This window comes from Phyllobates terribilis, unplaced genomic scaffold (genome assembly GCF_046119375.1).
Source record: "Phyllobates terribilis strain yellow unplaced genomic scaffold, ASM4611937v1 Scaffold_2__4_contigs__length_985480577, whole genome shotgun sequence".
NCBI lineage: Eukaryota > Metazoa > Chordata > Amphibia > Anura > Dendrobatidae > Phyllobates > Phyllobates terribilis.
In genome coordinates, this window is record NW_027362762.1 from 461,316,676 (window position 1) to 461,340,316 (window position 23,641).

The window sequence follows — 23,641 nt, forward strand, 5'->3', positions numbered from 1 at the left end:
CATCTGATAAGTTCATAATAAACTGATGATGGCATCTGATGATGTAATCTGATGATGTCATAATCAAGTGATGAAGTCATCAGATGATGTCATCTGATGATGTCATAATCAACTGATGATGTCATCTGATGATGTAATCTGATGATGTTGCCGTGCTTCAGCAGTGTTTGCAGCTTCCAGCTCAGCGACTGATGTGCGATATCTCCACACGGTGGAGCTCAGCGTTTCTGATGTTGGGAAGGATTTGTGAGCAGAAGAGGGCAGTTGTTGACTACCAGCATCAACAAGGCCGTCAGTATTCAGGTCAGACTCCATACATAAGACCTCAGGAGTGGACATGGATGTTAAACATCTGTACCATACTCCAAAACTTTGAGGACTCCACCAAGATGGTGAGCGGCGATGACGCCATAATTAGCATCACCATCCCGCTTCTCTGTCTTCTGAAACTCTCGCTGCCCACAATTAAAGAGGATGCATTGCAGGCGGAACACGACGAGATGGAGCAAGGAACCATACAGGGTGATTCCATATAGCACAGCCTCATCTCATCCCAACGTGGATTAGGTGACAATGAGGAAGAGGAGGAGGAGGAGGAAGAACAGGAGCTAGTTTCCTGTGCTACAGAAGGTACTGCCCACACAACTTTCATACCGTCTGTTCAGCGTGGATGGCCTGAGGAGAAAGAAGAGGAGGAGGATGAGGAGGAGAGCATGGTCAGTCATCCTCTTGGTGAGGACACCGAAGTCTTGAATGTTAGCAGTCTGACACGCATGGCTGAGTTTATGTTACGCAGCTTTTTTCGTGACCCTCGTGTTCTCCAAATTTTGGGTGACAGTCATTACTGGTTGATGACACTTCTAGACCCACACTGCAAGGAGAACTTTCTATCACTTATTCCCGCGGCAGACAGGTCTGCTAAAATTGTGCAGTACCAGAAGGCCCTTGTAGCAGCGTAACATAAACTCAAATACAGTGTCTTTTTTTTTTAGATGTCTAACTCTATTCCCATGCACCTCTGTCTTCACACCCAGACATGGGTACACACTTCCTGATTTTGTATATTTGCTCTTGTGCTCCTCCTTCTTCTCATTCTCCACTACCATATCACCATCAAATCTACCATATCACCATATTGTCTCTTGCAAGGGGCATTAGAGTGCCTCCAAATTCTTGGCAGCCGTTGCATTCACTGCATAGGCAATAAAAGCATGGGAGGCCCACTTCCTAATATGGGAATAATTTTTTCATGAGACCCTCCTCTATGTCTCTTGCAAAAGACATTGGAGTGCCTCCAATTTTTTGGCAGTGGTTGCATTCGCTGCATAGGCAAAAACAGTATGGGAGACCCACTTCCTAATAATGGAAACATTTTTTTCATGAGGCCCTCCTATACATCTCTTGCAAGGGTTCTTTAAATTGGTATTGGGGTTTTTCCCAAATTTGTACTCACTGCATACACTATAACTGTATAGCAGAACCGCTCCTTTCTAATGGGAACATGTCATTACTGAGCGCCACCTCTATGTGTCTTTAAATTGGTATTGGGGTTTTCACAAATTTTGGCAGCCATTGTACTCACTGCATACCCTATAACTGTGTTGCAGAACCACTTTTTTCTAATGGTAACATGTTGTTACTGAGGCCCGCCTCTATGTGTCTTTAAATTGGTATTGGGGTATTTCTCAAATTTAGGCAGCCCTTGCATTCACTGCATGGGCATTCCCACTCCTTTATAATGGGAACATTTTTTTTGCTGAGGCCCTCCTCTATGTCTCATTAAAGGAGTATTGGGGTGCATCCAAATTTTTGGCAGCCCTTGCAGTCACTGCATAAGCAATAACAGTATAGGAGACCCACTCATTAATAATGGGAACAACAAAGCACAGCCGGCTGATGTCTCTCTAACAATAGTGAGGGCATACTGCTGGCCCTTTAACAATAGTAATGGCCGCCTGATGGCCCTATAAAAATAGGCTTTGTGACTTTCAGAGTCCCTCCTTCGTAAATTAAACAGGATGTGTCTGATCATGTCTCACACACCACATGGCCAGATAAGGTAGTAAAATGTGAAAATGACATTTACTGGTGAATGTATTTTTCAGAGTTGAAAGCAATGCAAAAGTGCAAAAAGGCATCAAAAACGCTACAAGTGAACATAGCCCGGAAAGGATGTTCCTTAATATTTTTCCCAGGAATATCCATTTTGGTTTTGTTTTTGTATGTTTTATTGTGAGTCCGTAAAAGTAGCGTAATACTCTTACAACATTGTTGACAGCAGTAACCTGGGAGTCAGAGATGCTTCCAGGGGTCTTCCCGACGCTGTTCCCATGTCATGTGAGCACTGTTCCCATTGATTTTGGCAATTTTTAGGCCCCCTGCAAACCTCCAGGGGGAAAAATGCTTGAGTTTCCCATAGACTTACATTGGGCTCGTTGCTCACATCGAGCACTTGAGCATTCCAATTTGCTCGACTCACACAACGAATACCCGAGCATTTTAGTGCTTGCTCATCACTACTCTTGAGCTCTGCTATATTCTACATCTAAGAACTCTGATTGTATCACAACTGCTGCACCCAGTAAACTAAATGATACATCACTGAAATTAGGATCTGTTTTTCTACATTGTGCTGCTCTCAGATGAGTTAGCAAAAGCCTAATGACAGATACCCTTTAGAAATAGTGATATATGGGTATATGCAATAAAGTCCAATCATAAAGTATATAGCAATATAAGAAGAAAACATTCACATGTGGAAAATCAAAAAATAGAAGAAACACATTTTTCTGTTTGCTGTCATCACTGTACGTAAACAAAGCCATCACAAAAAAAATATTTATTTGTTTGATTGGACTTATTTATTAGTGATGAGCGAGCGTGTTAGTCACTGCTCTTTACTCGCTCGTGCATCAGGGTGCTCGAGATGCTCGTTACTCAGCGAGTATTTTTGAATGCTTGCTCAAGCCTGAGTACCTGCCCCATATGTTTGCCGCTTGTTAGGAAGCCCATAAACATGCGGGGATTGCCTTCCAGTCACTGTAATGCCGTAGCCATGTTGATAGTGGCATTACTGTGATTGGCTGGCGGCATAGTGTCATCGGATCTATATAAGACACAGGACAGCTAAGTGTACCAACGGAAACATGCAGAGTAGGAAGAGGTGCTGCTGAACTAGGGAAAGTGTTTTAGCTGTGTATACGCAGTGATTGGACACCACTTTTATTTCTTTCAACTGCAACAACAGCCTTTATTAGGGCTAATTATAATCAATATTTGATACTTCTGTTAGCAGCACATAGGAAGAGATTGTGTCGAAGGGGTAGTATAGGACAGTGTAAGGTTAATTGCACATCCTTTCTGCTGCAACTCATATCGATTCAAAAGCCCTTCTTGGTTGGTTGCAATAGCATCACTAAATAGTGCAAGCAGTGAAACAAGTCCATCTGAGATGTGCTAAATTTCCTGCAATACAAATCCTGCAAAGTTTTCTCAGTCAGGAATTATTATACACCATTTATACTGCTCAGTTGAGCGTTAAAAGCATACAGCCAGACTTGGTTGGTTGCAATAGCATTGCTATATTGTTACTGCAGTGTAACAAGTCCATCTGAGGTGGGCAAAGTTTCCTGTGATACTAATCCTGCAAAGTTTTCTCAGCATCAAGAAATTATACTCCATTTAAACTGCACCAGTTGTGCGTTAAAAGCATACCGACGAGTTTGGTTGATTAGCAATAGCATCGCTATATTGCTACTTACTGCAGTGTAACAGGTCCATCTGAGGTGGGCAAATTTTCCTGCAGCACTAATCCTGCAAAGTTTTTTCAACAGGGAAATATTATATGCTATTCATATTGTGCCAGTTGTGCATCAAAAGCATACAGATAGACTTGGTTGGTTACCAATAGCATCGCTATATTGCTACTGCAGTGTAACAAGTCCATCTGAGGTGGGCAAATATTCTTGCGATACTAATCCTGCAAAGTTTTTTCAGCAGGGAAATACCATACATTTACATTTAAAATGTGCGCATGGTAAGGGATGGGGAAGTGGATATGATGCTGATGGTGAGCGCAGAGACCCCAAAACACCAATACGTGGGAAGTTGCCAATCCAACTGTTATGTTTTCCTGAGTCTAGCTCTTTTATAAAGACTGTTCAGTTTACCCAAAAAAGGCCATTTGCAACATCTGCCATGTCAGCATCACAACTACCAGCGTGACCACCACCAGCATGCTCAGGCACATGACCGCAAAGCACCCGACTAGTTGGGCTGAATCCCAGGGTCAAAAAACAGTTTCTGCCAGTGACACCACTGCCGCTTCCCCTTTTCTACATGAAAGCCAATCCCCTGTCCATAATGCAAAAGAAGATGCCTCCCACTCTGCACCTGTCATTGCACACTTGCAACCACTGTCAGCAACTACGTCCTTGTCCCAGCGCAACATTCAGTTGTCTCTACCCCAGTCCTTGGTACGCAAGCGTAAATACACAGCTACCCACCCACAGGCCACAATGCGAAATGGCCACATTTCCAGACTGCGTGCCCTGGAAATGTTGCCGTTTAGGCTTGTGGAGACAGTAGGTTTCCCCATCCATCGATACTCGGTCCCCAGCCGACACTATTTCTCCTGGAGTGCCTTACCTGCCTTATGCAACCACGTGTCCCAGAACAACAGCCGTGCCCTGACCAACGCTGTTTCTGGGAAGGTTTACTTAACCATGAACATGTGCACAAGTGCTTGTGGCCAGGCATGCTACATTTCCATGTCGGCAAGCTGGGTAAACATTGAGGAACCCGGGACCCAGTCAGACCCTGGGACGGAAGACATGCTACCAACACCCAGGATTATGGGCCCTGGTTCAATCAGGGTTCCCCCACCTTCTACAGCAGTTTATGCACCTCCTCCTCCTCACCCTCCATCTCTGAAACGTCAACATCAATCACAAGGTGGAAGCACTGTAGAACTGCCTCAGCCAAGTGGCAACAGGCTCTGCTGAAGCTAATCTGCTTAGGTGACAAACAGAAGAAGTAGAATGATGTGCTTTACCAAAAGCTCCATCTTGGTCTCAACTGTCCCCAAGACGCCTGCTGGCTCTCTAAATATAGTGAAGGCCACCTGAAGGCTCTCTATAAATTGTGAGGGCCGCCTGCTGGCCCTCCAAGTTTCAAACTTTACAGTATTTAAACAAAAAAGAAAATTTGCCCACCTCAGATGGATATATTATATCATATGGATATATTATATTGCAGTAGCAGTATACAGCTGTGCAAAGCACAGCCAGCTGCTGGCCCTCCAAAAGTGCTTAGTGAGGGCTGGCTGCTGGTCCACTAAAATTAGAGTGAGGGCCACCTGATGTCCCTCTGACAAAAGTGGGGATCATCTGCTAGCCCTCTAACAATACAAAGGTGATGGTTCTGAAAAAATAGACTTTGTGTCTCTCCTTCATAAATTAAACAGTATTCATCTGATCATGTCTCACACACCACATTGCCAGATAAGGTAGTAAAATGTTAAAATTACATTTACTGGTGAATGTTTTTCACCATTGAAAGCAATGCAAACGTGCAAAAACACTACATGTGAACATGACCCAAGGTGTGGAGCAGCATTTTTTTCTCTTATTTATTTAGCCTTATATCATTATCCTGGAAAGAATGTTTTTTAACATTTTTTTCAGTAAAATCCATTTTATCTTTGGTTTTGTATGTTTCATTGTTAGTCCGTAAAAGTGGCGTAATAGTCTGATAACATTGTTCCCAGCAGTGACCTGGGATTCAGAGATGATTCCAGGGGTCTTCCCCATGCTGTTTCCATGCCATTTCAGCACTGTTTCCATCAATTTGAGTAAATTTTAGACCCCTCCAGACCTCTGGGGGGGACCGCTGGAAAAATACTCAAGTTTCCAATTGGCTTCCATTACACTCATTACTCGGGTCAAGCACCCGAGCATTACGATTTGCTCGACTTGATTAACGAGCACCCAAGCATTTTAGTGCTCGTTCATCACTGTTATTTATATATCCATTCTTAAGCATTAAGGGTATGTGCACACGATGCAGAAATGCTCAGGATTTTTTCCTGAGCGTTTCTGCATCTCTCTGGCAGGAAAAAACGCATGCGGATTGTACATGCGGTTTCCTGCTAGGGACATGCGGAAATGAAGCGGTCTTCACTTTCATTTCCGCATGCGGGTTGACAAGCGCTTCCCAAGCGATTTTAGCATCACTTGGAAAGTGCTTGTCAACTTCACACTATATAAATCCATGCAACCGGCATGGATTTAACCGGCATGGATTTATATAGTGTGTGAATGTCAAAAAATAAAAAATAAATCTATACTTTACCCTCTGATGGCCCCCGGTGTCCTGCTTCATCGGTCCCGGCTGGCGGCAGTGAAGACTTTAGGACCTTCTGACGTCAGCGTCACGTGACCTGTCACATGACTCTGACGTCAGCGAAGGTCCTTCTTCATTCAACCGCGAAGTGCCCGGGAAGCCGGCAGGACGCAGCGCGGTCCGTCAGAAGGTGAGAATATATATATTTTTTATTTTATTCTTTTTTTTTTAATGGTACCTGGGTCTGGATGAGAGTTCTCTCATCCACACCCGGGTACCATCCGCACATTAGACCGCATGAAAAGCGCATCAACATATACAGTGATGCGGATTCCATGCGGTCTAATGCAAGTCAATGGCGGCAAAAGAGCAGCGTTTCCGCAAAATTAATTGACATGCTGCGGATTTTTGACCGCAGCGTTTACGCTGCGGAAAAATCCGCAACATGGGCACAGCACATGCGGATTTCCATTGGGGAACATTGCTGCCCTTCTACCATGCGTTTTTCATGCGTTTCCGCGGCGTTTACGCAACTGCAAAAACGCCGCGGAAACGCATGAAAAACGCATCGTGTGAACTCAGCCTAACTCTCTGCACAGAATTAACAAACCCTCACTTCAGGCTTGAACAATAGAGTTATAGTACTATGAATTTTCATTTCTTCACAATTTGGCCACTGTTAACATGCACTCTTTTTTTTCTTACAACATACCATTATTATAGCTTTGTGTATAGTGATGACAGCATACAGAATATGTATCTCTTTCTCTTTTGATCATACCTGTACATATCTATGTATATATTTTTTTGTATAGTTATATACTTTTTTGATTAGACTTAGCTATATATTTGCCACTACTCTTAGGAGCTAACTCTTTAATCAGAATTGATACAACCTCATTGCAGGCTTGATAATAAGAGTCATTGTGTCATGATTTCACTCATTGCAATGTAGGCACTGTTCACATTTTAAATTGCACTTTTTTCTCATATGTTCATTATAAGTATCAGCTTGTATTTATAAGCATTGAGGACACCATTAATTTTGAAATCTCCATTTGCTGAAATGCAGCCCAAAACGTGTAAGAAACCTCCACCAACGTCAATATTGCTTGTACTCATTATTTTACTGCTCCCCAGGCCTTGACTGAACAAACTACCTTTTTTTATAGCAAAATATTTCACATTTTGATTTATCAATCCAGAGCACCTAATGTCATTTTTCTGCTCCCAGTTCCTATGTTTTTGTGCATAGTTGAGTCATGTGGCTTTGTTGCCATGTCAAAGGTATGGCTTTGAGCTGCAATTCTTCCATGAAGACCACTTCTGAACAAAATGCTCTGATCATTCGTGTGTGTAGGTGGATCCCACTGGTTGCTGCCAGTTCTGAACTAATGGCACTGCTGGACATCTTCATATTTCAAAGGGAAGTAAAGAGGATGTGTCTTTCATCTGCTGCACTGTTTCCTTGGCAGACCACTACGTATGTATAGCCCTCAACGTTGCCCATTTGTTAATGTTTTCACTAATGAGAAATACAAGTAGATACTCATGCATCATAAAATAATGTTAGGGAGATATTTGATTGGCTCCAAATTTAATCTGCAGCAGGACAAAAACCACAAACATATCGCTAATGTAATTAAGAACTAACTTCAAAGCAAAGAAAAAGAAAGAGTCCTGAAAGTGAAGATATGGTATACATAGAGCCTTGATTTCAAAATAATTGAGTGTGTCTGTGATTACGTTAAGAAACAGAAAGATTTGCAGAAGTCTACATCTACAGAAGATTTGTGGTTAGTTCTCCAAAATATTTATAAGAACATCCCAGACGAGTTCCTTTAAAAACTGTCTGCTAGAGTAATAGGAGATCTGATGGGATGATGCTGGTGTGAAAGCAAAGGATGGTCACACCAAATTAAGATTTTATTTATATTTTGTTCATTCACTTTGCATTTTGTTAAGTGATCAAAATAAACTATTAACACATCTATTTTTAAAAGCTGTCTTATTTTGTAGCATCTTTTCCACACCTGCCTAAAATTTTTGTGCAGTACTGAATATATACAGGTGTGTATATGTGTGTGAGTGTGTGTGTGTATATATATATATATATATATATATATATATATATATATATATATATATAAACAGATAAAAAAAGGAGTAAAGAAACACGTGAAACAAAGCTGAATATGAGTTGAAACATGGATACTTCAAAGTACCCTCCTTTTACTCTGATGACAATTTTACACACCCTTGACATGCTCTCATGCAGTTTGTACATTGACAAAAATAAACTATTAACACTTTTATCTTCAAAAGCATTTTTAATTTGCAGAATTTTTGGGTACTTTATCCAATGATTTGAGGAAAATATACTATTCTGTATATTTCGGTGGGGTTGTATCCAAGGTCACTGTATTATTATTCTTGTCTATTTTTCACCAGGCATTAAATGAACTCTCCCTTTTCAAAATGTCTAAGATATTTCCCAGTTCAGAATAATAATGTTGAATTGTTTTCCATTTTTCAAAGGTAAAATACTTGACTTGTCCATGTTGAATAGTTTGTCAGGCTCAAATATTATGTCACTTGAGAATCAAAGACAAAGGGGTTCTACAAGGGTATGTGCACACGATGCAGAAATGCTCAGGATTTTTTCCTGAGCGTTTCTGCATCTCTCTGGCAGGAAAAAACGCATGCGGATTGTACATGCGGTTTCCTGCCAGGGACATGCGGATGTGAAGCGGTCTTCACTTTCATTTCCGCATGCGGGTTGACAAGCGCTTCCCAAGCGATTTTAGCATCACTTGGAAAGTGCTTGTCAACTTCACACTATATAAATCCATGCAACCGGCATGAATTTATATAGTGTGTGAATGTCAAAAAATAAAAAATAAATATATACTTTACCCTCTGATGGCCTCCGGTGTCCGGCTTCGCTCGGTCCCGGCTGCCGGCAGTAAAGACTTTAGGACCTTCCGACGTCAGCATCACGTGACCCGTCACATGACTCTGACGTCAGCGAAGGTCCTTCTTCATTCAACCGCGAAGTGCGGGGAATCAAGCAGGAGCGCTGCGCGGGCCGTCAGAAGGTGAGAATATATATATTTTTTATTTTATTCTTTTTTTTTTAATGGTACCTGGGTCTGGATGAGAGTCCTCTCATCCACAGCCGGGTACCATCCGCACATTAGGCCGCATGAAAAGCGCATCAACATATACAGTGATGCGGATTCCATGCGGTCTAATGCAAGTCAATGGCGGCAAAAGAGCAGCGTTTCCGCAAAATTAATTGACATGCTGCGGATTTTTGACCGCAGCGTTTACACTGCGGAAAAATCCGCATCATGGGCACAGCACATGCGGATTTCAATTGGGGAACATTGCTGCCCTTCTACCATGCGTTTTTCATGCGTTTCCGCGGCGTTTACGCAACTGCAAAAACGCCGCGGAAACGCATGAAAAACGCATCGTGTGAACTCAGCCTAAAAAAGAAAAGACTTTAATGACATGTAAATAAGACATAGTGGTGATTTGGCAGCTGTGATTGTACAGGTCTCACAGCCCATTTTTTAGAGAAGATGTGACTGTGCATGCACAATAAATATCCATTGTAGTCAGTGGGATAGAGCATGTGGAAATCTCTGATTGCCCTCCAAAAGGTGTTATAGATTCTCCATTTAAAGTGGAGGATATTTAGCCATGACAAAAAAGAAAAATTCCACCATTTAGAACTGCCAATAGTTTTAGTACCGATAATATGAGCATAACAATCATACATAGAAATGTAAATTATTGTGCTGTGTTTTTTAAGTACTGCATCTTGTGACTTGTTAGATACTAGAGAGGCATCTGTATTCTGCACACAAGGAATGATAGAACTTGTATCTCATGATAATTAAACTAAACAACAATGCTTAATGTGCAAATGCATTACTAAAAATTGCAAAAGGAAAAAAAATTGAAATATGGTGTCTTTGCAAAAGCTGCTCTATGACATGTTAAAAAAATAATTTCTTTCACCTGAACAAATAGAAAACTGAATTAGTTTCCAAACAAACTTTTGGAATGGTTATTGGTGTTGAGCGAACGTGCTCGGATAAGGTATTATCCCAGCATGCTCGAGTCCAAACCGAGTGTCTTTGGCGTGCTCGTCAAATATGTTTGCGTTGCCGCAGCTGCATGTCTCGCGGCTGTTAGGCAATTTCTGCATGTGTTGCCGCTGTCTAACAAACAAGCATTCCTTGCATGTGTTGTGGCTGTCTAACAGCTGTGAGACATGCAGCCGTGACGAAGAGCACATATTTGGTGAGCATGCCGAAGACATGAGGTTAGGACTCCAGCGTGCAAGGATAACACCTTATCCGAGCACGTTCACGCAACACTAATGGTTATCTAGCAATAACCCCTTCATTATCTTTGACATATAAGTAACGTCAACGTTAGTGTCCCTGCCTTTGATGTGAGTTTGCACGCCGAACCCACATCTTTCCCCGCACTTGAAAGTTGATTCAGTCAGACATCAACTGCGTTTAACAGCCATGGGTGGAGCTTTCCTCCGCCTGCGGCTATTAACCAGTTAAATCCTGCTGTCAATCACTCACAGTGTTATTTAACATACACCAGCCAGAAGTGCGCCAAAAACCCTGCCCATTGACACCTCTGTCATGTGATTGCAGGGTGCTGATGAGTTGTTATGACAGCTGGATGTCTGCAAAAGACCCTCATGTCTGTCATTACGATAATCCTATAAGCGCTGTCTCGTGGCCAGCGTTCATAGGAGATCATGATTACTAGTGCCAAAGCATGGCTATATGTAGCACAGGATATCGCATAATCGCAGCTTCAAGTCTCCTAAGGGGACTAATGACTAACGTAAAAAATAAAAATAAGTTTTAAAAAATAAATTAAAAAACACAAAAGTTTAAATAACCCCCCTTTTTCCATTCCTAAAATAAAATATACAGTAAGTGTGACGTGCAGAAGTAGTGCTGTTGCTTTAAAAGCATTCAGCAACTATTACAAGTAAAACAAGCACATGAGACAGGAATTGTTGTGTTCCAGAAGCATCCAGCAACTAGAGGGGTTAACACAGTCACAGGAGAGTTGGGAGTGTTTTATCAGAGCCCCAGGGGTATTGTGGGGAAGTTGTTTACTGTTTGGCTGGAGCCGAAGAGAAAAGTGATGTGTGTGTTCAGTAGTGTTGAGCCACCCCCGTAGTGTTCGAGTTCGGTTCGTCGAACACCCGTGTGTTCGCCGAACTGTTCATCGAACTGTTCGTCGAACACCTTCGAACACCGTTAAAACCAATGGCAGGCAAACAAAAACACATAGAAACACATAGAAAACACCTTCAAAGGTGTCCAAAAGCTGACAAACTGCTCAGAAGACACAACTAACACATGGAAAAGTGACAAGTACATATAGTCATGAGAAAAGAAAAGAGGTGGAGGAGTAAAAGGAGGGGGAGACACAGATATAGGCATGTCATGCCCTTCTAAAATCCAAAAAGTGAGAAGCCGACACGTTCAGTCCGCTCCTGCCCGTGCCACCTCCGTGTCGCCGGGTTTGTGCCAGAGCCGCGGTGAACCCTGACGGCCAGCCCCCCTCTCCCAATACTGGTGCCTGTCCGCTGGTGGGTCGAGCGAGCCCCCCTGTGGTGGAGGCAGCTCTAAGCTTTTTAATTTAAATTGTCTCTCTAATTTGAATGAATACACTTTAAATCCATTTACAAGGATCTATTGGAGGGCAAGTCTCATGCCAGCAGCCGCGTAATTCCAGCTCCAGTAGCGTCCACTAAAGCTGCTGCAGTTAAAAAGCTTTTATAAGGATCGAGCTCGGCTGTCCACCGCAAGGCATCCTACTGCCAGTCCCAGCCCCTATGCCTTGGGGTGCCTCCTGATGCTCTTCACTGAGTATATCGTGGTCCCGAAGCATTTCCTTTGAAGAATTAAGTGTCCAAACTACAGGTGGTGTAGCTTGCTTAACAGCCGGGATAATCCACTGACTAGCAGACACTGCTACTAGGCACAAAGTATTTCCTGGGCTAGATGCAGTTAAAAATTTGTAATTAGATACTCTCGTTGGATGCTGAGAAAGCATTCCATAGAGTCTCCTGGCACGCCATATATGATTCTCTTAAAAAGCTTGGGGTAGGGGTCTAGGGGACCCTTTTATAGCCAAAATCACGGCCCTGTATCGCAATACGTCACCTAGGCTGAAGATAAATGGAACTGTAGCACCCTGAGGGCTCGGTTGCTACAGAGGTATTGCACCTCACCCAGAGGTGTGATATCTCACTCTCAGGTAAGGATGGAGTGTGGATCAGGACCCGACACGTACATGCATTACACCACATTGCCGTGGGGCAGGGCGACCAATATGCCCCTGAGATGGGCACGACAGTCCCTGTCCCTGGCTGGAGTGGGGGGAGGGAACACTGAGGAAGGGGAACCCTGTAGTGCAGGAGCAGGGAGAAAGCAGTTCCTGGGTGCATTGAGAAGGGAGTATAAAAGGTGGGCACCATCTTAGTTCAGTGCAGAGAAGTCTGAGCAGAAGTGGCAGGGAGCAGGGGCTCTGCATGAGCTCTGCTCCGGAGGCGGGCCTAGTAACAGAGGCCCAGGCCTGGAAGAGGGAGAAGGAAGGAAGAGGAGCGGAGAAGGCTCCAGGAACGAGGAATGAAGGGATCGCAGGGGTGCGGACGGGCGAGTCGCCACCGCACGCCCGAATCCACCTGCGTGGAGGGGTCAGGCCAAAGGGGGAGACCGGTCCCCGAAACTAGTGGAGGCAGGAAACGACCCTCAGCTAGAAACCGGAGGCTGTGACATTTTATGTGGCGCAGCCCCTCGCTACACCCGCTAGGAAGGCACCACATAGGGTCAGGGAAACTGGCGCCAAGTTTACCAAGAGGAGGCCCGAGGCAGCCGGACAGAAGGGTTGGTAAGAAAGGCCAGACAAAGGACACACAAAGGGGGTCCTGTGAAGCGCTCCAAAGTTATCTGGGAGTTGTCTGAGCCCCTCACCTGGTGAGCACAGTACGACGTGGGCAGCCGTTACCTGCAGACATGGTCTGGATAATAAGAACTGTGAGTAAAGGCCCTGGACTGCATCACTGACTCCGTGTCGTTACTGCTGCTGCCCTGCACCATCACCCCATCCTCCGCATACACTGCCCTGAGGCTATACTCCTCCCCTGGGGAGTTATGCTACGTTCTGCTGCACCCACAACACCAGCCTCAGCGGTCTGCCCTGCAGCGGCGGTTCACTCTGACCGCAATCAACGGGTGGCGTAGTCGGACATTTAAACATCAAAACCACATAAATAGTTCCGCCACTGGTTTGACCACCCTGAGCCACGGAACCGGGTCGCCGCCACGAAGACTACAACCACCAGCATCCACCAAAAAGGGTCCGGCTCCGGGTGTCCCAAGGCCCAGGGGGTGCATCAGAACATTTTCATCACCTTTCACAATCACCAATGGGACAAGGCAGGGATGTCCTTTGTCCCCTCTCTTATACATCCTAGTGACGGAGCACCTGCTCTCATCAATTCGCCATAACCCCAATATTAGGTGGATTGAGGTTGGAGGCACCGAGTACAAGTGCTCTCTATTTGCTGATGATGTACTAATATATATCACTCAATCACATATATCCATCCATGCTGTTATGGCTGAAATAGTTCACTTTGTTACATGGTCAAATTTTAAAATCAATGCAGCGAAGTCTGAGGCCCTCGATGTCTCCCTCCCCAAATCCATATAGGATTCCATCCAGTCCAACTTTCCCTTTGCCTGGCCATCACAGGGTATCAAATACTTAGGAATTCCTATTCATAGAGACCTCTCCCATCTATGTTATCTTAATTTTGGGCCCTTTATTGAACAACTCCATACAGACCACGGTTGGCAAGTTAGAACTGTAAGATTCACTACGTGAACCACTGGTGTTTTGTGGAAAAGCACATGTACACTGTGTTCCAAATTATTATGCAAAAAGTGTTTAGGAGTGATAAGGGAAGAATTTGTTTGTTTGTCAGTTAAACTCATTGATGGTGATGTGTGTCAGGGCTCTTTATATCACTGTAAGCAATTGCAGACACCTGTGCTAATTATTTTGGCAGGTGTGTCCAATAGAGATGAGCGTTGTTCTAATCGAACTGTTCGCCAATCTCAAATTCGAGCTGTTTTGGGCGGTGTTCGAGCCGGTCGGCGAACACGAACAATTTGAGAAAAATTCGGCTGTTCGAGGTTATGTTCGATAACTGTTCGTGCACCAAAATCATAACTGGATTTTTTCTCAGTAATGATGAAAATTAATGTTAATACGCAGTTTGAGTGTACAGCCGGGCGGGGGGAGGGGCAGGGGATGGATCTCTGCAGGAACAATGAAGATCTCCATTTTTTTTTCTCTTTCCCACATTTGCAGTGGGGAGGTGCAATCTGTCAGCCTATCAGCAGCGCACACACGGAGCGAAGTGCTTTTTTTCACACAAGCAAGGGCATGTGTGATTGGCAGTGTATGTCACATGTCCTTGCCCTATAAGACCAAGCCATTTTCCCCGTCGCCACCATTTTCTCACTGCTGCAGCTGCGTGTTAGACGGCACCGCTGTTGCTGTGTGCGCTATACCTTGTTAATTTCAAGCCAATTTTCGCACAAATATACAGATAGCTTGGGAGTAGGGAATAGTTGTGATTGCAGTCCTTTTAAGGACTAGGTTACAGCATTTCCTACGACTTTTATCAGGCAGGTCTGTGCTCTTAAATAGATAGATTGTGGGAGTAAAGACTAATTGTAATTGGAGTCCTTTTCAGGACTAGGTTACATCAGTTCCTATCAGTTTTTGCCAGGCAGGTCTGTGCCAGTGCTGTGCAAGTTTTTTTCACAGCATTTGGCTGAATCTAGCAAAGCTAATCCTTTTTGGCCTATTGCAGAGTGTGTTAGTCAGTGGAGTAGCCTATCTGTGTTGCAAGATATACCACCTGTGTATAGAATACCAATTTTTTTACTGCACCTAGTGAAGTAAAATCTTTTGGGCATAGCATCATTCTATTAGTCCATCTATACTGACCTCCATCAGGTTGCAAACTGAATATAATTTTTTTCTGCATCTAGCTCTGAAAAAATATTTGGGCTTCTAGCAGTGTGTGGGACTTGGTCTATTAGTCCATCTATACTGACCTCCATCAGGTTGCAAATTAAAAATAATTTTTTTCTTCATTTAGCTCTGAAAAAATATTTGGGCTTCTAGCAGTGTGTGGGACTTGTTCTATTAGTCCTTCTATACTGACCTCCAGCAGGTTGCAAATTGAATATAATTTTTTTCTGCATCTAGCTCTGAAAAAATATTTGGGCTTCTAGCGGTGTGTGGGACTTGGTCTATTAGTCCATCTATACTGACCTCCATCAGGTTGCAAATTAAAAATAATTTTTTTCTGCATCTAGCTCTGAAAAAATATTTGGGCTTCTAGCAGTGTGTGGTACTTGGTCTATTAGTCCATCTATACTGACCTCCATCAGGTTGCAAATTAAAAATAATTTTTTTCTTCATTTATCTCTGAAAAAATATTTGGGCTTCTAGCAGCGTGTGGGACTTGTTCTATTAGTCCATCTATACTGACCTCCATCAGGTTGCAAATTAAAAATAATTTTTTTCTGCATCTAGCTCTGAAAAAATATTTGGGCTTCTAGCAGTGTGTGGGACTTGGTCTATTAGTCCATCTATACTGACCTCCATCAGGTTGCAAATTAAAAATAATTTTTTTCTGCATCTAGCTCTGAAAAAATATTTGGGCTTCTAGCAGTGTGCGGGATTTGGTCTATTAGTCCATCTATACTGACCTCCATCAGGTTGCAAATTGAATAAAAAAATTTTCTGCATCTAGCTCTGAAAAAATATTTGGGCTTCTAGCGGTGTGTGGGACTTGGTCTATTAGTCCATCTATACTGACCTCCATCAGGTTGCAAATTAAAAATAATTTTTTTCTGCATCTAGCTCTGAAAAAATATTTGGGCTTCTAGCAGTGTGTGGGACTTGGTCTATTAGTCCATCTATACTGACCTCCATCAGGTTGCAAATTGAATAAAAAAAATTTCTGCATCTAGCTCTGAAAAAATATTTGGGCTTCTAGCGGTGTGTGGGACTTGGTCTATTAGTCCATCTATACTGACCTCCATCAGGTTGCAAATTAAAAATAATTTTTTTCTGCATCTAACCCAGCCAATAGTTTTGGCCTAATACCACAGTTTCGCCACTCAGCTCTGCTCGGTTACCATCCATTGTTTTTTTGTGCAAATGTAGCACCCTGAGGATTCGGCTGCTACAGGGGTATTGCACCTCAACCCAGAGGTGTGATATTCCACTCCCGGGTAAAGATGGAGTGTGGAACTGAGCTCGGTAGGCTGCATGCACTACACACATCCCATTTCCGAGGGGCAGGCCGACGGTACTCCCACTTAGAAATGTGCAGGTACGACCGAGTCTGTTCCTGGCTGGAGTGGGAGGGGGGTGGAACATCCCAAGTAGTGTAGGGGCAGAAAGGGGGAGCAGCCTGGGTAAAGATAGGAGCTCATTGGGTGCTGGTCACCTGAGCTCACACATAGAGGGAGTATATAAGGTGGGCACCATCTTAGATCAGGGTCAGTCTGTCAGAGTCAGTAAGAAGCAGAGGTCCAGATGAGCCTGCAGAGAGAGAGTGGAGCAGAGAAGGAAAGACCCAGAGGGGGAAAAAGAAAGGACTCTGAGAACCCAAATCCAATCCCCGGGTGAAGAGTCGGCAATAGGGTACCGGATCCCAAACTGGTGGGGGCAAAAGCACACCCTAGCCAGAGACCAGAGGCCGTGGGCAGCGTCTGCCATGGCCACCCACCACATCCACCCCGAAGGCAAACCACGTGGAGGGTCAGGGAACCCAAGGCCAAGGGTCTCCCAACAGAAGGCCCGAGGGAGCTGGACCTGGGTGGATCACTAGTGGGGATGGCCAGAGGAAAGGACAGAAGGAGAGCTCAGGGTCACGCTCCGGACTTGCTTGGGGGTTGGCTGGATCCAGGACCTGGTGGACGCAGCACGGCTCGGGTGGTCACTTGAAGCTGGAGTGACCGGAACATCAGCAGTAAGTAAATACCCTAAACTGCACAACCCGACTCTGTCTTCACTTAACATCTACGCTGCACCACCACAACCCCCATCCTCTGCACCTGACCCCCTGAGGCTATACCCCACCCGTTGGGGTTTATACTACCAAAAGCTGCACCAACACCATCAGCCTCAGCGGACCCTGCTGCAGCGGCGGCCATAGTGACCGCAATACAACGGGTGGCGTAGTCGACAATAAAGAACTTAATAACATCTGTAGGACTGCCACATACAACTGAGCTTGACACCCTGGGCACGGACCGGGTCACTGCCACTCGGCGACTACAACTCCCATCTGATCCGGCTCCGGGTATTCCCCCTAAAGAATATGGCCCAGGGGGTGCGTCACAAACAACTCCAGAGTTGTGAATTAGTTAACCACCAAAATGAGTGGAAAAAGGCCTGCTGCTGGTGGAAAGGGGAATAGGCGTGTTGGGAAGGGGAAAAAAGGTTGTGTCCGTGGGGTAGGTGCAGAAGAAAGACCATCTTCCAGCCAAACTAAAATGTCTACTTCTTTTAGCGGACAATGTGATAAGATCCCTTTCTTACGGCCACGCCAATCGCTACAAATTCCAGATGAGGCACAAAAACAGCAGGTGCTTCAACGGATATCAAGTGCTCCTTTAAGTGGGCTCTCCTCCACATCAACTTCAACATCACAAATACTCCAGTCCTCAAAGGTGTCACCCAAATCGCACTTGCTTCCTCACAGCTCCCAAATCTCCAGCTGCCCGTCTGAGTATGAGGTAGAACAGATGGTTGAGTCTGCAGAGCTGTTTACTCATACTATAGCCTGGGAATCAGAGGTCGACTCCAGCGCTTCTGTGAATCCAGACGAGGAAATGATCTGCACTGATGCCCAGAATCTTTATGAGTCGGATCCAGGACCAGACGCAGAAGGTTCTGACCATAATGTAGACCCTCATTCCCAAACTGTAACTCCTGTTGGTGGAGACAATGAGGAAAACGATGATAAGACTCAAATACCTGATTGGAGCGACAACTTTAGTTTTTTGTCAGGGCAGGAACAGGTTGGCTCTGAGGACGACGGGTGTGATAACGCACAGGGTGATGATGATGAGGTCGGAGATCCCACTTACTGTCAACCCACAGTCAGCCAAGAGATGAGGTCAGCAGAGGAGGTGGAGGAAGATGCTAGTGACGACGAGGTCAGGTTGCGCCTTCCTGGACAGAGACGTAGTACTGGAAGCACGTCAACAACTGCATCCTCAAACACAACTCTGCCACTCACCACAAGTCGTGGTGGCTCTTCAGGTCGCATGGGTGCTAAGCCTTGCATAGCCTGGGCATTTTTTCAGATCGATAAAGATGACCCAACTCGTGTTATCTGTAACATTTGTCAGCAAAAGCTAAGTAGAGGCCAAAAAATACATAGTTTGAGTACTTCATGCATGAACCGGCACATGGACATGAAGCATAAGTTGCAGTGGGAAGCTCAGTGTGCTACAATGCGGTCTAGCCGGCCGGGCCAACCACCGTCTTCCATATCTTGTGCATCCGCGGCCTCTTCATCCTCTGTGACTGGGGGGACAGCAGTCACACCTGTTTTGGGGCGCAGACCTGCCACCTCTTTACCCGCAACAGCCAGCGTGATTGGCAGGTCATCATTTTCTTTGGAGGTGGTAACACCAGCTGGTCTTGAGCACTGTCCGACATCGATAGCACCACCTTTGGATCAAGGCAACCTAACATGTCCGCCTGCATCTTCCTCACAGACCGGCAGTTTGCCGGGGACACCCTTATCAACCCCGTCTAAGCACAATAGCCAGCCCTCGGTCCCTCAGATGTGGACAAGTAAAAGACCATTTCCTCCTAGCCATGAGAAAGCTAAGAGGTTGAATTTCACCATCTGCAAGCTCTTGGCTACAGAAATGCTGCCTTTCCGCCTGGTGGACACAGAGGATTTTCGAGACCTTATGTCCGTCGCAGTGCCCCAGTACCAGATGCCCAGTCGGCACTACTTCTCAAAGAAAGGTGTGCCTGCGCTCCACCAGCATGTCGCACACAACATCACCGCTTCTTTGAGAAACTCTGTGTGTGACAGGGTGCATTTCACCACAGACACTTGGACGAGTAGGCATGGACAGGGGCGTTACATGTCGCTGACTAGGCACTGGGTAACTATGGTGACAGCAGGACAAGGGGCTGCTGTCCAAGTCTTGCCATCCCCACGAGTTGTGCGTCAATCCTCTTTATGTCATTTTTCCTCCACTGCTTCTGCCTCCTCAACCTCCTCTCGGTCTTCCACCTGCACCCAAAGCCTGTCTGGTCATGCCACAAGCTTTCTAACTGCGCAGAAGGGATCCTGCACACCTCCTTACTATGCTGGCAGTAGGGCTCAACGTCATCAGGCGGTTTTTACATTGAAATGTCTGGGAAATGTGAGTCACACAGCTGAGGAGTTGTGGTCAGCTCTGGAGAACCAATTTCATGAATGGTTGTCTCCACTGGACCTGAAACCAGGGAAGGCCGTGTGCGACAATGCTGCAAACCTGGGTGCGGCCCTTCGCCGGGGCAATGTCACACACGTGCCTTGTATGGCTCACGTGTTGAACCTGGTTGTCCAGCAATTTTTAGCCCACTATCCCAGACTAGATGGCCTTCTGCAGAGGGCACGGTCGCTGTGTGCTCACTTCCGCCGTTCGCATCCCGCAGCTCAGCGACTTACATCTCTACAGAAGTCGTTGGGCCTGCCACTTCACCGGCTAAAATGCGATGTGCCTACCCGGTGGAATTCAACTCTGCACATGTTGCAGCGACTGTGGCAGCACCGACAAGCCCTGGTGCAATACGTTCTGACGTATAGCCTGGGCCAACGAGATTCAGAGGTGGGGCAAATCACGCTGGAGGAGTGGTCTCAGATCAGGGACCTATGCACCCTTCTGCACAGTTTTGAAATGGCGACGAAGATGTTTAGTGCTGACGATGCCATTATCAGCATGACTATTCCGGTGATTTACATGCTGGAGCACATGTTAAACAGAATTCGGAGTCAGGTGGTGGCACAAGAGGAGGTGGAGGAAGTAGAGGAGGAGGAGTTGTATGCGGAAGGGCTAACATCTGCAAGGTCCAGACGGTCGGCAGCACCAGGGCGGCAGGCATGTGAGGGTGGGGGAGATGATTTTACCAGGGCGCATGGTAGCAGCCAAACTAGTGAGGAAGGTGCAGGAGCCCAGGAAGAAGTGGAGGACGAACTGATGGAAGACTCATCAGATGAGGGAGACCTTGATCACATTTCTGTTGTGCGAGGTTGGGGGGAGAGGACAGAGGAAGGAAGCATGATTGTTACCTCGCCACCAACACAACAGGGACTTGGTGCTCCTGGATGCGCAACACACATGAGTGCCTTCTTGCTGCACTACCTGCAACATGACCCTCGAATTGTGAGAATTAGAAATAATCCTGACTACTGGGTTGCCACACTGTTAGATCCCCGGTACAAAAGTAAATTTGCAGAAATTATTCCTGCCATAGAAAGGGATGCACGCATGCAGGAGTATCAGCAGAGACTGTTGCAGAATCTTACATGTGCTTTTCCACAAAATACCAGTGGTGCACGTAGTGAATCTCACAGTTCCAACTTGCCAAGCGTGGTCTGTATGGAATTGTTCAATAAAGGGCCCAAAATTAAGATAACATAGATGGGAGAGGTCTCTATGAATAGGAATTCCTAAGTATTTGATACCCTGTGAGGGCCAGGCAAAGGGAAAGTTGGACTGGATGGAATCCTATATGGATTTAGGGAGGGAGACATCGAGGGCCTCAGACTTCGCTGCATTGATTTTAAAATTTTACCATGTAACAAAGTGATCTATTTCAGCCATAACAGCAGGGATGGATATATGTGATTGAGTGATATATACTGCAGAGCACTTGTACTCGGTGCCTCCCACCTCAATCCACCTAATATTGGGGTTATGGCGAATTGATGAGAGCAGGTGCTCCGTCACTAGGATGTATAAGAGAGGGGCAGAGGACATCCCTGCCTTGTCCCATTGGTGATTGTGAAAGGTGATGAAAATGTTCTGACGCACCCCCTGGGCCTTGGGACACCCGGAGCCGGACCCTTTTTGGTGGATGCTGGTGGTTGTAGTCTTCGTGGCGGCGATCCGGTTCCGTGGCTCAGGGCGGTCAAACCAGTGGCGGAACTATTTATGTGGTTTTGATGTTTAAATGTCCGACTACGCCACCCGTGGATTGCGGTCAGAGTGAACCGCCGCTGCAGGGCAGACCGCTAAGGCTGGTGTTGTGGGTGCAGCAGAGCGTAGCATAACTCCCCACGGGAGGAGTATAGCCTCAGGGCAGTGTATGCGGAGGATGGGGGTGATGGTGCAGGGTAGCAGCAGTAACGACACGGAGTCAGTGATGCAGTTCAGGGCCTTTACTCACAGTTCTTATTATCCAGACCACGTCTGCAGGTAACGGCTGCCCACGTCGTACTGTGCTCACCAGGTGAGGGGCTCAGACAACTCCCAGATAACTTTGGAGCGCTTCACAGGACCCCCTTTGTGTGTCCTTTGTCTGGCCTTTCTTACCAACACTTCTGTCCGGCTGCCTCGGGCCTCCTTTTGGTAAACTTGGCGCCAGTTTCCCTGACCCTATGTGGTGCCTTCCTAGCGGGTGGAGCAAGGGGCTGCGCCACATAAAATGTCAGAGCCTCCGCTTTCTAGCTGAGGGTCGTTTCCTGCCTCCACTAGTTCGGGGACCGGTCTCCCCCTTTGGCCTGACCCCTCCACGCAGGTGGATTCGGGCATGCTGTGGCGACTCGCCCGTCCGCACCCCTGCGATCCCTTCATTCCTCGTTCCTGGAGCCTTCTCCGCTCCTCTTCCTTCCTTCTCCCTCTTGCAGGCCTGGGCCTCTGTTACTAGGCCCGCCTCCGGAGCAGAGCTCATGCAGAGCCCCTGCTCCCTGTCACTTCTGCTCAGACTTCTCTGCACTGAACTAAGATGGTGCCCACCTTTTATACTCCCATCTCAATGCACCCAGGAACTGCTTCCTCCCTGCTCCTGCACTGCAGGGTTCCCCTTCCTCAGTGTTCCCTCCCCCCACTCCAGCCAGGGACAGGGACTGTCGTGCCCATCTCAGGGGCATATTGGTCGCCCTGCCCCACGGCAATGTGGTGTAATGCATGCAGGTGTCGGGTCCTGATCCACACTCCATCCTTATCTGAGAGTGAGATATCACACCTCTGGGTGAGGTGCAATACGTCTGTAGCAACCGAGCCCTCGGTGCTACAGTTCCATTTATCTTCAGCCTAGGTGACGTATTGTGATACAGGGCTGTGATTTTGGCTATAAAAGGGTCCCCTAGACCCCTACCCCAAGCTTTTTAAGAGAATCATATATGGCGTGCCAGGAGACTCTATGGAATGCTTTCTCAGCATCCAACGAGAGTATCTACTTACAAATTTTTAACTGCATCTAGCCCAGGAAATACTTTGTGCCTAGTAGCAGTGTCTGCTAGTCAGCGGATTATCCCGGCTGTTAAGCAAGCTACACCACCTGTAGTTTGGACACTTAATTTTTTCAAAGGAAATGCTTCGGGACCACGGGATACTTAGTGAAGAGCATCAGGAGGCACCCCAAGGCATAGGGGCTGGGACTGGCACTAGGATGCCTTGCGGTGGACAGCCGAGCTCGATCCTTATAAAAGCTTTTTAACTGCAGCAGCTTTAGTGGACGCTACTGGAGCTGGAATTACGCGGCTGCTGGCATGAGACTTGCCCTCCAATAGATCCTTGTAAATGGATTTAAAGTGTATTCATTCAAATTAGAGGGACAATTTAAATTAAAAAGCTTAGAGCTGCCTCCACCACAGGGGGGCGCTCTCGACCCACCAGCGGACAGGCACCAGTATTGGGAGAGGGGGGCTGGCCGTCAGGGTTCACCGCGGCTCTGGCACAAACCCGGCGACACGGAGGTGGCACGGGCAGGAGCGGACTGGCCGTCTCGACTTCTCACTTTTTGGATTTTAGAAGGGCATGACATGCCTATATCTGTGTCTCCCCCTCCTTTTACTCCTCCACCTCTTTTCTTTTCGCATGACTATATGTACTTGTCACTTTTCCATGTGTTAGTTGTGTCTTCTGAGCAGTTTGTCAGCTTTTGGACACCTTTGAAGGTGTTTTCTATGTGT